The 15,302-nt window shown below is 42.1% G+C and overlaps 1 long non-coding RNA gene across 1 annotated transcript; it reads right to left on the bottom strand.

The window, feature by feature from the left end:
* Nucleotides 1-787: 787 nt before the first annotated feature.
* Nucleotides 788-14,863, bottom strand: LOC143925446 (uncharacterized). The gene is made up of 2 exons (XR_013261984.1): nt 14,819-14,863; nt 788-1,025 (listed from the first exon to the last, which is right to left on the bottom strand). It is a non-coding gene; the product is annotated as an uncharacterized LOC143925446 (long non-coding RNA).
* Nucleotides 14,864-15,302: the final 439 nt, after the last annotated feature.

Below are 15,302 nucleotides of genomic sequence, written 5' to 3' on the forward strand. Positions count from 1 at the left end.
CCAATGTCTTTATACCCCAGTGCGTTAAGACCAAATCAGTAAACTATGTGTGCCGATTACTTGCAGTACACTCCTTTCAGTAACTTCAGACCAGGAAAGGACAACGTTTCATTCATTTCCAAAGTCCAACATAGAATAACAGGGTTTTTCCTACAGCTCTACTCCTAACTACAGACTGTGTGCTGCCTCAGCATACCTGTAAAGGTGGAGTCCAAGCAATTACAGGCACTCTCATGCAGATGTAAGTCCTTCAAAGTCCTTCAAAAGCATACTCCAGTGTTAGTGTCTTCAGGGCGAACCCCAGGTTCAGATGACTTTTCATCTCGATGGTTATAGATGGCCTCCTTCTGCTCCTCGTGGGTATCATTCTCCATCTCCCTCTTTTATGGGTACCCAGACCAGACCACTGTCCTTTTTATATTACACAGGACCAGTGGGCCAGACTAAGAGAAGAAACCACCAAAAAGACCAAAAGGAAAGACGTTAACTCCTACTCTCCTGGCTGGGATATCACCTATCTCACTATTCTAACCCACTTACAAGCAAGGGGGAAATTAAAGTGTATTGGAATAGGTGCATCCAAGCTACTACCTCCTGTGTAACGCCTAGTGAGCCTCAAGAACACAGTACAGGCTCTCCTTACTTAACGACCAGGTTCCATTCCAGCGACCAGGTTGTTAAAGAAATTGGTCCTTTTAAATGAAAAACCACAAATAATCAATATTTTAAGCATTCTTAACTACTGTACTGTACTCTATTATGAAAAAAAGGTCTAAACACAAACCTCCAACTCAGTAACGTTTTAATTTGCATAAGTACAGAACACAAAAAGTATAAACAACAAAAATTCTGTACTGTACAATACAATGATGTACAGTGCATTGCTCGGGTCAGGAGAGCTGGTCGTAAGTCTGCGTGGTCGAGGAGCATCTGTACTCAGCCTGGGAAGTCTCTGCAAACCTCCATGTACTGTATAATTCATGCAACAAAAAAAAAAAGCCAAGGCTTTTTTAACTTTTGTTCACCTGCAAAAATAAAACAGTATTTTAGTTGACTTCCATGGTACCAGCCTTTCTACCCTTTTTACATAAATTAGAGTATATGTCAAGGCAAAATAAAATAAAAAAATAAATGCAAAACATCTCTACTATATATTCACCTTTCCCCCGTTTTATCTATCTAAATACTCTGCAAGTACAGAAAAATACATTTTGATGTGCCAAAAAATAAAAAATAAGCCCCTAAGTCATGGGGGCTGACAACAGCATTTTTGTTGACTGCTGTTGAGCAGTATCACCCCTGTAGGGCCAGTGCTAGGCAAACTAGGCAGCTGCCTAGGGCACCCTGCTGCCTAGGGTGCCCAGCCACTGGTGTTTCTACTCTGTTTCTACTCTCTTCTCTCTGCAGCAAGCAACTAAGTCTCAACATCAGCAGGCAGCCGCCGCTCTGTTCGAGCATAGTTTCAGAGGCGTATCGGAGGCGGAGGACTGTGTTTGTGTCCGACTCCCAAATGAATGGAAGCAAGCAAACATTCATTGATGGGCACTGGTAGGCTGTATTGATGGGTGCTGGTAGGCTGTATTGATGGGTGCTGGTAGGCTACATTTGATGGGCGCCGGTGAGGCTGCGATGATGGGTGCTGGTTGGCTGCATTGATGGGCGCTGGTGAGGCTGCATTGAGGGGTGCTGGTGAGGCTGTTTTTGATGGGCGCTAGTGAGGCTGCTTTTGATGGGTGCTGATGAGGCTGCATTTGATGGGCACTGGTGAGGCTGCATTTGATGGGCGCTGGTGAGGCTGCATTTGATGGGCGCTGGTGAGGTTGCATTTGCTGGGCGCTGGTGAGGCTGCATTTGATGGGTGCTGGTGAGGCTGCATTGATGGGTGCTGATGGGTGCTGGTGAGGCTGCAATTGATGGGTGCTGGTTGGCTGCATTGGTGGGCGCTGGTTGGCTGCATTGATGAACTCTGGTGAGGCTGCATTGAGGGGTGCTGGTGAGGCTGCTTTTGATGGGCGCTGGTGAGGCTGCTTTTGATGGGCGCTGATGAGGCTGCATTTGATGGGCGCTGGTGGGCTGCATTTGATGGGCGCTGGTGGGCTGCATTTGATGGGCGCTCCATTAAAAAGATGGGGTTTACATGGGCAGGGAAAAGGGGGTGGGATCAGGGGTTTTTCCTAGGGTGACAAAAATCCTTGCATCAGCCCTGCACCCCTGCCCAGTGTTTTTTTTTTTTTTTTTATAAACTACTTAAACCATTCCCCTATGCTATTCTCCAATGGTTAAATACCACCAAAAGAAAGCTCCACCTGTCTCAAAAAAATAACAAATTTCATTTGGGTACAGTGTTACATGACCACGCAATTGCCATTCAAAGTGCGACAGCACTGAAAATTGGCCTGGGCAGGAAGAGGGTGAAAATATCTAGTATTGAAGTGTTTAAACAGATCATTTTTAATTGTATATTTAACAGAGCAAATTAGAGAAGATTGTAGCGGTTTACAAGCATCTTACAAGTGCAGATCAACATTACATTTGTCTGACATTAAATTTTGTATAGATAAAAACGTGACTGTCCAAATAATTGTTACATAGTTTTGAGTATTCAATCCTATCAGAACGAAAGGATGTTCCTTACTCTGTAAAAACAATAATAGATTGTCCTGTTGCTTCAACAGACATGTATGTCCATGATATCTCTATAAGATGTGTTTACTTATGACACGTATTTCCCAGTGTCTGATGTTCCAGATATGGTCTCCTCAGAACTGAAAGATGTATGTTTCTGATAAGCTGGGAACCTCATTGTCTTTTTTTTATTTTTATGTTTTAGACCTAAAATCAAGTTTTGTATATGTAGGAGGAGGTTGAGATGTGAAGCGATTGGGACAGTAGCCTGGGAGGTGAGGAGGGCAAGGCCTGATAGTGTAACCTCACAGCGAGATAACATCAGGAGTCTGTTCCTCTTTCAGTTGACTGATGGAACAGTTGTGTCTGTGGTTTCAGTTGCTTTTTTTATTTGACATTTAAGGCAGAATTGGGGTAAACATTTATCTAAGGAAAGACATTTCAGTTTGTTATCACTAAGTTTGGAAGCATCAGTATAGTGGTTGAGGATGCGCTGTCTATTGCAATAAAGCTCTATTAGAGGGCCAATAAACTTAAAACACAAATGGTAATGCAAAACAGATAATAGATATAAGTATGTAAACTGTCTGTGTCTATATACTTTATAACTAAACATAAAGAGTAAGCATATCTTAAAAGTGGCAACGAAATCACCTCATATGATGGAACAATTGCCACGCCATGTGTCTTTAAAGTGGAATTATATTCACCTATTCTCCAGCGCTGCAATGTCCTGGAGCATCAAGGTATGAAACCCTGGCTGTTTCCATTGGCTGGACTGGGACGCCATCACTTCCATGTGCTCAGTCATCCCGGCATGGCCAAAATTGCATGCGCAGCTCAGTGTACAGGTGCAGACAGACAGGTAACTTTAAGGCTGCATTCACACCTGGGCGCTTTGAATCATGGGCAGAATTGCATGTCAAAGTTGCAAAATTGTGTTCAGGCATTACCATTTGTTTTTTCTGCAGTCATGAAAGGGTTAAAGTAGAACTTCACTATAAAAAAAAAATGCTAACAAGCAGGATATTTAATGCAAAAGAGACATGCTATGTCTCTTCTGCTTTAGGCTACATTCACACCTAGGTGTTGTGAATCGCAGGCAGTTTGCAGCGGTTCTGCCCACAATTTCAAAACACCTAGGTGAGAAGGACAAATCGCACAACACACATTTCAGATGCCATTCACTTGATTGCCACCTAAAAACGCAGTGCTGTTCTGCCTCAATTGTTGAGAGATAAATCGCGTGAAGCTTGTCACCCAAAAAAGTTCAGGAACTTCTTTTGGGCAACATGCTTCATGCAATGTGGTTTGCTGCATTTGCAGCCTGATTTATTGCGCGACAATAGTGGCAGAACCGCATCAAGTTTTTAGTGCCATTCAAATGAATGGCATCTGAAATGTGCGTTGTGTGATTTATTATTCACACTTTGGCATTTTGAAGTCATTGGCAGAATCGCAGCATATCTCCCTTGGATTCAAAACCATCAGGTGTAAATGCAGCCTAAAACAGAAGAGACATAGCATGTTTCTTTTGCATTAAATATCCTGCCTGGTAGAAAGTTTTTATTAGTACTTTATTGGGCTTTCAATTGGTGGTAAATGGTAATGGTTATCTCCTGATTTTTTTCTATTATCAAAGGAAAACTGGCCCAAAATAGTAAAAAAAAAAAAAATTTTTTTTTTTTATTTAGCTGTACATTTCTTACCATAGCTTATCACCAAAGAACAACCCAAAATGAATTCCCCTGCTCCTGAAGATTGACAAAATACCAAATATTTGTACGTGCATTTAGCTTTTTTTATCGTACCTAAAAAACACTGACACTAAAAATGGTCAACTATACTAACCTTGACCTTTGACCCTTAACTTGACCCCCAACACTGGCACTGACCTAGATCAAACCTTGATCTAGCTAATTTTTTCTTTATTTTTCAATTTGTATTTGTTATTATTTTTGTACACAGTTTTGTTTGTTGACATTTTCTCCCATGCAAGGAGAAAGATACAATGTATCTTTCTCTTTATTCAGACGATAAAGTAAACACATGGGCAGGATGCACAGTGACTGATAACTGTGATAGCCAATCAGAGGCTATCACAGAGAATAGGTGCTTGGGAACCGGGTGTCTCGGGTCCTGATTGCTAGCACAAACACTAGGTATGCATACTGTATATGCGGTCTCACAAATAAAGACCCATTTCTACGAGGCCGCATATATGCCTACAGTCGGTGGGAACAGGTTAAAGTGGAACTAAACCCACCAATATAACAGTTTACAAAAACAGTTACATTCAAGGCATGCCATAAATGATAACTGTCACAGTTACCAGTGTGCTTATGTTAGCTTTCAAATAGCTGGTGTTATAGCCGATCATATGTATAGCATGGCAACTGCCAATTAAGCAGAAGTTAAGCCGATTCCTTGGCTGTAAATGTTATAAGGGTTTAGTAAAAGGAGGAGAGAGAAGCGCCAAGCCAATCCTTTAAACAGCTTAGGAATCTATTCAGTATATAAGTATAAAACAACACTAAAAACGTGCGTAAAAATGTTTGGGGACTTGCAGAGTGCTAGAGTGGGTGGGAGCTTCCACGTGTAGTGTCACAGGAGCACAAGAGGACTGCCGGAAAGTCTCAATTGAGGGATCCATGAGCGCCGTTTGTTAGCCACAGCTGGAGCCTCGGTAAGCCTCATGGACACGTCGGCTGTGCGTCTCTGGGTGGGAGCGGTCCAGGGCTGTCAAACTGGGGAGTCGCCCACACGCTGTCTGGCCAATCAGAACACGTTTTGACGGCACGGCCTCACCTTCTTCATCAAGCTGATGAAGAAGGCAAGGCCATGCCTTTGAAATGAAATCTGATTGACCAGACAGTGTGTGGGCGGCTCCTCAGTTTGACCGCCCTGGACCACTCCCACCCAGAGATACACAGCCAACAATTTTTTATTTTTTTAATAATAATAATTATTATTATTTAATTTAAAGCCCAACGTCGGGAAACTTAAAAATGATTCCTTTCAGTGGGGCTGCACCTACACTGCAAAGGTTAACTGCTAGCCTAGAGGAAAGTTTCTGCACTGTAACTTACCTTATGATTCACTCCCCTGGCAGATGGTGTGGAGAAGTTTAAAGCAGGGTTAGGTTATAAAGGTTTTGAACATCTCATGAAGCCCTTGAGCACCCATCATTCTAAAATGGAAAGAGTATGGCACAACTGCAAACCAACAAAGACATGGCTAGCCACCTAAACTGACAGGCCGGGCAAGGAGACCATTAATCAGAGAAGCAGCCAAGAGGCCCATGGTAACTCTGGCGGAGCTGCAGAGATCCACAGCTCTGGTGGTAGGATCTGTCCAGAGGACAATTATTAGTCATGCACTTCACAAATCTGGCCTTTATAGAAGAGTGACAAGAAGAAAGTCATTGTTGAAAGAAAGCCATAAGCAGCCATGTGGGGGACACAGTAAACATGTGGAAGAAGGTGCTCCAGTCAAATGAGACCAAAATGTAACTTGTTGGCCTAAAAGCAAAACGCTATGTGTGGCAGAAAACTAACACTTCACATCATCCTGAACACGTCATCCCCACCGTGAAACATGGTGGTGGCAGAATCATGTTGTAGGGATGCTTTTCTTCAACAGTTACAGGGAAGCTGGTCAGAGTTGATGGGAAGATGGATAGAGCCAAATACAGGACAATCTTAGAAGAAAACCTGTTATGCCCTGTACACACGGTCGGACATTCTGACGACAAAATCCGTCAGATTTATTTCCGATGGATTTTGGCCCAAACGTGGCTTGCATACACACATTTGCACTAAGTTGTCGGAAAATCCGATCGTTCAGAATGAGGTGATGTAAAACTCGTACGACGGGACTATAAAGAGGCCAGTAGCCAATAGCTTTCATCTCGTAATTTATTCTGAACATACATGGCACTTTGTGTGTCGGAATTGTCTACACACGATTGGAATTTAAACGATCGGATTTTGTTGTCGGAAAATTTTAGATCCAGATCTCAAACTTTGTATGTCGGAAATTTCGACGAAAAAAGTCAGATAGAGCCACATACAATCGGAATTTCCAACAACACAGTCCGTGTACAGGGTATTAGAGTCTGCAGAGGACTTGAGACTAGGATGGAGGTTCATCTTCCAGCAGGACAACAAACATACAACCAGAGCTACAATGGAATAGTTTAGATCAAAGCATATTATGTGTTAGAATGGCCCAGTCAATGTCCAGACCTAAATCCAATTGGTGGTGGCAGAATCATGTTGTAGGGATGCTTTTCTTCAACAGTTACAGGGAAGCTGGTCAGAGTTGATGGGAAGATGGATAGAGCCAAATACAGGACAATCTTAGAAGAAAACCTGTTATGCCCTGTACACACGGTCGGACATTCCGACGACAAAATCCGTCAGATTTATTTCCGATGGATTTTGGCCCAAACGTGGCTTGCATACACACATTTGCACTAAGTTGTCGGAAAATCCGATCGTTCAGAATGAGGTGATGTAAAACACGTACGACGGGACTATAAAGAGGCCAGTAGCCAATAGCTTTCATCTCGTAATTTATTCTGAACATACATGGCACTTTGTGTGTCGGAATTGTCTACACACGATTGGAATTTAAACGATCGGATTTTGTTGTCGGAAAATTTTAGATCCAGATCTCAAACTTTGTATGTCGGAAATTTCGACGAAAAAAGTCAGATAGAGCCACATACGATCGGAATTTCCAACAACACAGTCCGTGTACAGGGTATTAGAGTCTGCAGAGGACTTGAGACTAGGATGGAGGTTCATCTTCCAGCAGGACAACAAACATACAACCAGAGCTACAATGGAATAGTTTAGATCAAAGCATATTATGTGTTAGAATGGCCCAGTCAATGTCCAGACCTAAATCCAATTGAGAACCTATGGGAAAAGTGCTGTTCACAGACACTCTCCATCCAATCTGATAGAGCTTGAGCTATTTTGCAAAGAAGAATGGGCACAAACTTCACTCTAGATGTATAAAGCTGGTAGAGACATACTCCAAAAGACTAGCATCTGTAATTGCAGCAAAAGGTGCTTCTACAAAGTATTGACTCAGGTGGGCTGAATCCAAATGCACGCCACACTTTTCAGATATTTATTTGTAAAAAATCATTTTTATCCCACTTCACAATTATGTGCCACTTTGTGTTGGTCTAGCACATACAATCCCAATAAAATACATTTATGTTTCTGGTTGTAACATGACAAAATGTGAACAATTTCAAGGGGTAGAATACTTTTTCAAGGCATTGTATGTATACTTTTTCTTGCATCCATCAGCTTCTATAGATCTACAATACTTTCAGTTGGCAAAAGGATACCGACAAAAAGTGGTTCATGGACCCATTTAATACAGGTGTGACTTCCTAGAGGTGAGGACCAACAATACAGATGTAGTTTCATATGCTGAAAACTGGGTTACTGTGCCCATAATTCACCCACTTTCCTAGAACATGAATCTGAAAACTGTTAATTTTACATCCTGTTGTTTTCTTCCATTTTCCAAGTACTGTATGAGAGAAGGCTGTAAATGTTTATATGCAATCAATGAGTGTCTTTGGTTTTGATGATATGGTAGAAGATTATATTTTTGGTTACTACTTGCTTTAGATAATGGTAATTTGGAAATCCAGTGCTTTCTTGTCCTTTTTCAGTTTTTTACATCCTTTTTTTACATTTTCAGTTTTGAGTATCAATGGTGGTTTAATATTCAGATGAGGAGTGGAATATGGAAGAACCGTTAGAAAATGTAATAGTCATGGACAGCACCTTGTGCCACGTCTCTATCCTGGAAAAGCTACACCATGCCTATATAAACTATACAAGGATTGTGCCCCTCTAAGTCCAATTGGTCTATGGGCAGAGGTGTCAAACTCAATTTCATCACAGGCCGCATCAGCATTATGGTTGCTCTCAAAGGCCCAGTTGTATCTAGAGACTGCTCAGACAGAAACTGGTTCTGCAATAGTTTTCTAAGCATTCTCCAACAAAGTTTTTTGTGGATGATACCAGCAGTGTGAGACTCTCCTTTTCAACTTGCATAGAATGCCCCACTCCTGTTCTAATGCCCCCCTTTTGTCCCACTGCCCCATTTTGTGCCACTTTCCCTCCCCCTTTCTCACCACCCACCCCCTTCTGTCACACTGTCCCCTACTGTCTCCCTGCCCTCCTCCTGTCCCACTGCACCCCTCTTGTCTCGCTGCACCCCCACAATGGCAGGTGTGATGGGAGGATGGTGATGGTGGGAGTGGTAGGAGAATGGGAGAATGGGGGTGGCTTTAATGGCAAAATACATCTTTCTCTGTGTGGACAAAAATCTTTGTGTAAACACCAGCTTACTACTGAGTGTTAAAAGCAAGAATTGGTGCTCATTGTAGCATACGATATTGTGTTTTACTGCAATGCAGGGTAACATGCTATCCACATTGCCTTGAAAAAGTATTGTGGAGAAGTTTAAATCAGGGTTAGGTTATAAAAACATATCCTATGCTCTGAACATCTCACGGAGCACTGTTCAATGCATCATCCAAAAATGGAAACAGTATGGCACAACTGCAAACCTACCAAGACATGGCTGTCCACCTAAACTGACAGGCCAGACAAGGAGAGCATTAATCAGAGAAGCAGCCAAGAGGCCCATGGTAACTCTGGAGGAGCTACAGGGATCCACAGCTCAGGTGGGAAAATCTGCCACAGGACAACTATTAGTTGTGCACTCCACAAATCTGACCTTTATGGAAGAGTGGCAAGAAGAAAACAATTGCTGAAAGAAAACCATAAGAAGTCCAATTTGCAGTTTGCGAGAAGTCATTTGGGGGACCCAGAAAACATGTGGAAGAAAGTGCTCTTGTCAGATGAGACCAAAATAGAACTTTTTGGCATAAAAGCAAAATGCTATGTGTGGTGGAAGACTAACACTGAACACACCATCACCACCGTGAAACATGGTGGTGGCAGCATCATGTTGTGGGGATGCTTTCCTTCAGCAGGGACAGGGAAGTTGGCCAGAGTTGATGGGAAGATGAATCAAGCCAAATACAGGGCAATGTCCCGATAAAAATCGCAGATTGCCGCCATTACCAATAAAAAAAAGAATAACAAAAATGCCATAAAACTATCCCCTATTTTGTAGACGCTATAACTTTTGCCCAAACCAATCAATATATGCTTAGTGCGATTTATTTTTTAGCAAAAATGTGTAGAAAGATAAATATTGGCCTAAACTGAGGAAAAATTTGTTTTTTTTAAATATATTTTTGGGAGATATTTATTATAACAAAAAGTAAAAAATATTGATTTTTTTTCAAAATTTACGCTCTTTTTTTGTTTATAGCGGAAAAAAAAACAAAAAACGCAGAGGTGATCAAATACCACCAAAAGAAAGCTCTATTTGTAGAAAAAAAGGGACGTCAATTTTGTTTCAGTGCAACTTCGCACGACCACACAATTGTCAGTTAAAGCAGCGCAGTGTCGAATCGCAAAAAGTGCTCTGGTCAGGAAAGGGGTAAAATCTTCCGGGGCTGAAGCAGTTAAGGATAGGTAGCAGGAGAGCTATCTGCATAGTCAATCATACTTTTAGCCGAGTCAAAACTCTGGGATTCTTGACTGCAATAGGTATAAAAGGTTAATTTCAGTCTGTTTCAGGAGTTTACAGGACAATAAAAATACACTGCTAAGACCGCTAAGAAAATGATTCTTACTGCACAGGGGGGATTTTGGACTGGCAATGATTGTGAGATCTAACTTCAGACCTTCTTCTAAGTAAACTTCACAATTTAGTTGTTTTGTAACAAATGGGGACCCCTTCCTACCTCATGCCCCATAGCATCTGTGTTAGCTACTATGGCTATTGTTCTGTAACTGGCTCTGTGCATTGCAATGGGCAGTGCTGTCAAAAATAACACTGGTACAGTTTTTTCATGCACTAAGGACTCATTATAGTGTGGATAAGCCATTATACCCTCTTGAATGCTTTCTTCGGTTGCAATAGATTATACTGCTTTCTGTGAGGAAGCGTAGCCACCTTAGAATATTGCTCATAAGTAATGGGAAAGATATATAATAAGCAGGATGTAACAGATCCTGCTCTTTAAAATACATTTTGCTAGTCTGTAGACATACAATGGAATGAGTGTCAAAAAAACATCCAAAAAAAGGTACTTATTAACAGAATAAATCCAATCCGATTTGGGGGGCCAAACACACTGTCAGGTCACCTTGAGGCGAGGTGACAGGTGCACACCGTAGGATCAGGAGTGCACCGCAAGGTTGTGGACCCTACGGCTGACTGCTGCAGACGGGGGACAGATCCCACTGGGGAAAGAGCGTGAGATTCCCTGGGGCGCGGAGTCTAAGAGCCAGCAGGTGTTCACCAGAGCCTCTAGTGGTGAGGATGGACTTGGCTGCAACTGGCTCCAGGTCGCGACCCCCAGGGTCCCCCAGCTCACACCCACAGTAGGCAACAGGAGGATAGGGATGAGGGACAAAGCCAAGGTCGGGGCCACAAGCAGACAAGAATAGTCGGGTACACGCCAAAAGGTCAGGATCACAGGCAAACAAGGATAGTCAAGACACGCCAAAGTCGGTAACGGAAACCAGTAGCAGAGCACACAGCAGGAAAGCGGAAGCTAACACACAAAGAATACACAATGGTTGATCAGCACTGAGGCCTGCAGTGCACAGGTTCATATAGGGCTCCCTGATAGGGCCTGGGGTGGAGCCATGCTTAGAGGAGAGGTTATAAAAACCACCAGGTGGAAGTGGCTGGCTTCTTAGTCTGAAGACATGAGGGAAGGTAAGCAAACACAGGAAGATCACTGCATAACCATGACACACACCCCCACAGTTAATTTTAATTGTGCTTAAATTGACTCAGGTGAGCAGATACTAATTAAGTCTGCATATAGGCAGATGCAGTCTATTTTCTCCACAGCAGGCGTTGCTCAGCCGCACTGTTGCTGGAGAGGAATTCAGGAGGAACAAAGTTCCTCTATGGTTTCCTGGGTCACTGGGGAAGTTATCCTATTGAAAGCTGATATCCCATGTGACTCAAGCTGCCATCTTGGGTCAGGCAGAGCCTATTTAAGGCCCTGGCTCCCAAGTTTTAGTGCACTTTGACGAGTGGACAGAGTAGGGACAGATACCCCATCTGTTATGGACAGTACTAGCTAAAGGTAAAGCTTCCTGTCGAGGAGGGTAAGCATAGGGCCTCCTCTCTCTGACCAACTCCTGTTTGAGACCAGACCACATACAGTCCCCTCTAAACAGATGCTGTCATTCCAGCTGGAATCTACTCCTGTCACGCAACTGAAATGTGAGTGGGTGGCTCTCCCACCGGGCTGTGAACAGTCGTTGAAGTTCCATTGCACCTGCCTGTGTGAATTATTGTCTCTACACCACACTGCACACCACCTACATGCACCATGTACATCAGTGTTAGTTAATGCAACAATGTTGCATGATTTCTGGCCCCCAAAACTTTGGATATAAATCATGTTAAATTACCATGGACTCTTGGGCATATGTTTGATATTCTCATTGTAATATATGTGTGTGTGCATTCCCAACTCACTCACAGACAATTTCAATGACCCTCAGAAAATCTGAATTTTCTTGTTTGTTCTTGTATTTTGCTAGTCTGTGTCAGAGAAGTGTATGTTGTTTGTTGATGTTTGTGATTTACTGTTCAGCTTTCATCTATAATTATAATTTAGGAATGATGATAGAGAGTCCAAAAATTGGGGGTCAAATGGAGGAATGTAAGTTTCTCTGTGGGGTTGCTGAGTTTACTGTCTGGATTACGGTTAGGAATGTAGCGGTTTTGTGGACTCTAGAAAGCCACTGTCATTTTGAATAATAAAAGTTATGGCACTTTTGCCATAAAATTCTGAAAGTGTCCCTTAGAATTTGCATCATTCACATCCAAATGGGAGGAAATACTGGGTTAGATCAGAACCCACTGGCAGGATCATAACCCCACATGGCTAAAGCATCCACAGCCTTGGAATGTGTGGACACACCTGCTTTACCTGAAACATTTTCAGAATTAAGTGGTTACAAAAAAGTGAATAAATATATTTAATTTTTACGGTATAGAATCCATTCAGCTAGCTGTCCAATGAAGCTGTGGGCTAGCATTCTGAAAAAGCCATCACTCTTCATTTGTGTTTTTTAGGAATATCTAAACCCGGGAACAAAAATGTAATATATTGACAGTTACTAGTCTTTAGATATGGTGGATGCATTGGTTTTCTTTTTCAGGCTTTTTTTCCTAGAGTGTCAACCTAGGACAGAAATTGAGTTGAGACCTCAGAACACTTCTCCCTTTCCTTTCCTTTCTAAAAAAAATGGGGTGGTATGGTCTGTGGTGCAGCAAGAGAACTTGAAACAATGCTAATTGATAACAGTTTAGCAGAGTGTAGAGAAGGCACTGCTTGCTATATTGTAATTGTAGGCAGGTTCAACATTTAGGTATTTACACCTTTTAAACTAATATAACAAGGCACTTTAAATTGTATATGCAATAGACTAAAACTAAACAAATAAAAAAATACATTGTACAAAGATTATTTTAGAATTCACTAGAGAAGCCATGTTCAGTTTTCATATTTTGGCCAAAATTCTAAATAATCAGAATTTTTGTGTTGGGGGACATTATAAAGGGTGCTTATGTAGCTAGGTGCTGGGCTACAGCAATATGGAGGAGACAAAACTTTTTTATTCTTCTCTCCCTCTACTGAGATACTGATGTTGTGCTGCACCATTGTCCTCTGGCCAGCAAGGGGAGAGCTAAAGCCAAGCATGCCATTAGACATATGCAGATCACCGGGAATCCTGGGAGTTGTAGTTTGAGATGGACATCCCATATAATGGGATGAATAAACTCCTTACACTACAGATCCAAATAGGCACAGTGCAGTAAGAGGAGTGGAGAGATGATTTTTTATTAAACTGCCTGGGAAAAGATCTTCCTCTTGGCACCAAGTTAGAGAGAGCACCTGTGTCTGGATGTTTGCTTGCCAGTGGGAGGCCCTACCAGTGGAGATTCAAGCTTGAGACTGGAAGTGAGGACATCTGGGGCAGCACAACACCGGTCATATCACAGCAATTTCACTGCTGTTGCAGGGAGACTGGAGCATTACTCTGCTTCCCACCGCTGATCACTGGAGGCTATCGAGGAGAGACTGAGGGTCTCCTTTTTTACAGCAAGAGGCCACTGCAGCACCCCAGGAATGTGTGAGAGGGCTTTTCACCCATTGCTGATATTGCTAGCAAAGACTGAGCCACACAGAGCACGACACCAAGTGTACCCAATCCATACTGCACTTATACCTATACTGCATTATACCAAACCTTTGCCACATCTAAACGACATCTACCTTTCACCTGTGGTGAGAAAATACTGTACTTATGCTGTACCTATAATGCATGCAAGTTAACTGTGACTGTCGTTAAGTGTACCCACACTCCTAAAGGGCCCCAATGATTGCTGGCAGAACATCTCAAAGGAAGGCCCCTCCCGTAATAATTATTCTGCAAGTTATCTTTGTTCCCTTGCTCCCTCCTCTACCATCTTCCTTTTCTTTTGGACAATCCAAGTTACTCTAGGACTAGCATCACTGCCATAAATGCGCTCTGGTGGTACAGTTCCAGAACATGGTAGAATACTTTTACTACTGTTCATGCTGATCTGGACTCCAAATGTCACATTATGCCTAATCACTTACTTTGTAAGCTAAGCTGTGTTATTACTATTGTTAATCCATTTTATGCTTGCCTAGTTACCAACCATATTTGGTGACAATATATTAGGTTTGCCTTTACTAACTGGTTTGGTGCCAGTTTTATTTGATATATCACTACTATTGGGTACTAAGTATTACTTTCAGCAAATTCCTGAGAGATTGCATTTTTGTACTCACAACCTGGTGTGTCAGAGGGCTGAGAAGGGCGAGACAAAGAACAGAAGACCCATTCTATCTAGTGGCTTCCACAGAGGTAGCGCTCCACATGTAAGATGCTAGCCCAGCTACTTAGAAGGGAGCTTTTAGTAATTTTTCAAATCTGCACAATTAAATTTAATACGTGTCACAATATGCAACAATGATACAATTGTATTTTGGAAAATATTTTCCAAAAATCTCTACCTTTCATCATCAATTTTAGCTCCAGTCAGGTGATTTTGCTTTAGCTCAGATTATGTCCTCATACTGCTACAGATCTCTCCTCCCCCAGTGATCAGACTGCAACATTGTAACTTTGTAGCAAATGTAAGCGGCCACAGTAGGAGTCTGTCTCCATCCAGGAAGTACATGCTGACTTGGGATGATGCCTCAAAAAAAAAAAAGTTGTTTTTGTCATCCTACGTGAGAAAAAAGAAGGCAATGGGATTGTCATTGATATACTGTGATATGCGTTAGAGATAATACATACCAGAATGTGTTGCACTTACATGCATGTACCTAACATGAAAAAATATATCTGATGTGGGGTCCACTTTGATGAATAATACAGGATCCATTGTTTGGTCACTATACATCCACAATAAATTCCCCTTTTGTATTTAGTAAACTTGACTGATTCCATGCTAAAGCAATGCTGTACTGCACGAATATATATAAAAAAAAAAAA

The sequence above is a fragment of the Lithobates pipiens genome, unplaced genomic scaffold, assembly GCF_037356315.1.
Source record: "Lithobates pipiens isolate NorthernLeopardFrog02 unplaced genomic scaffold, aLitPip1_a1.2 Scaffold_22, whole genome shotgun sequence".
NCBI lineage: Eukaryota > Metazoa > Chordata > Amphibia > Anura > Ranidae > Lithobates > Lithobates pipiens.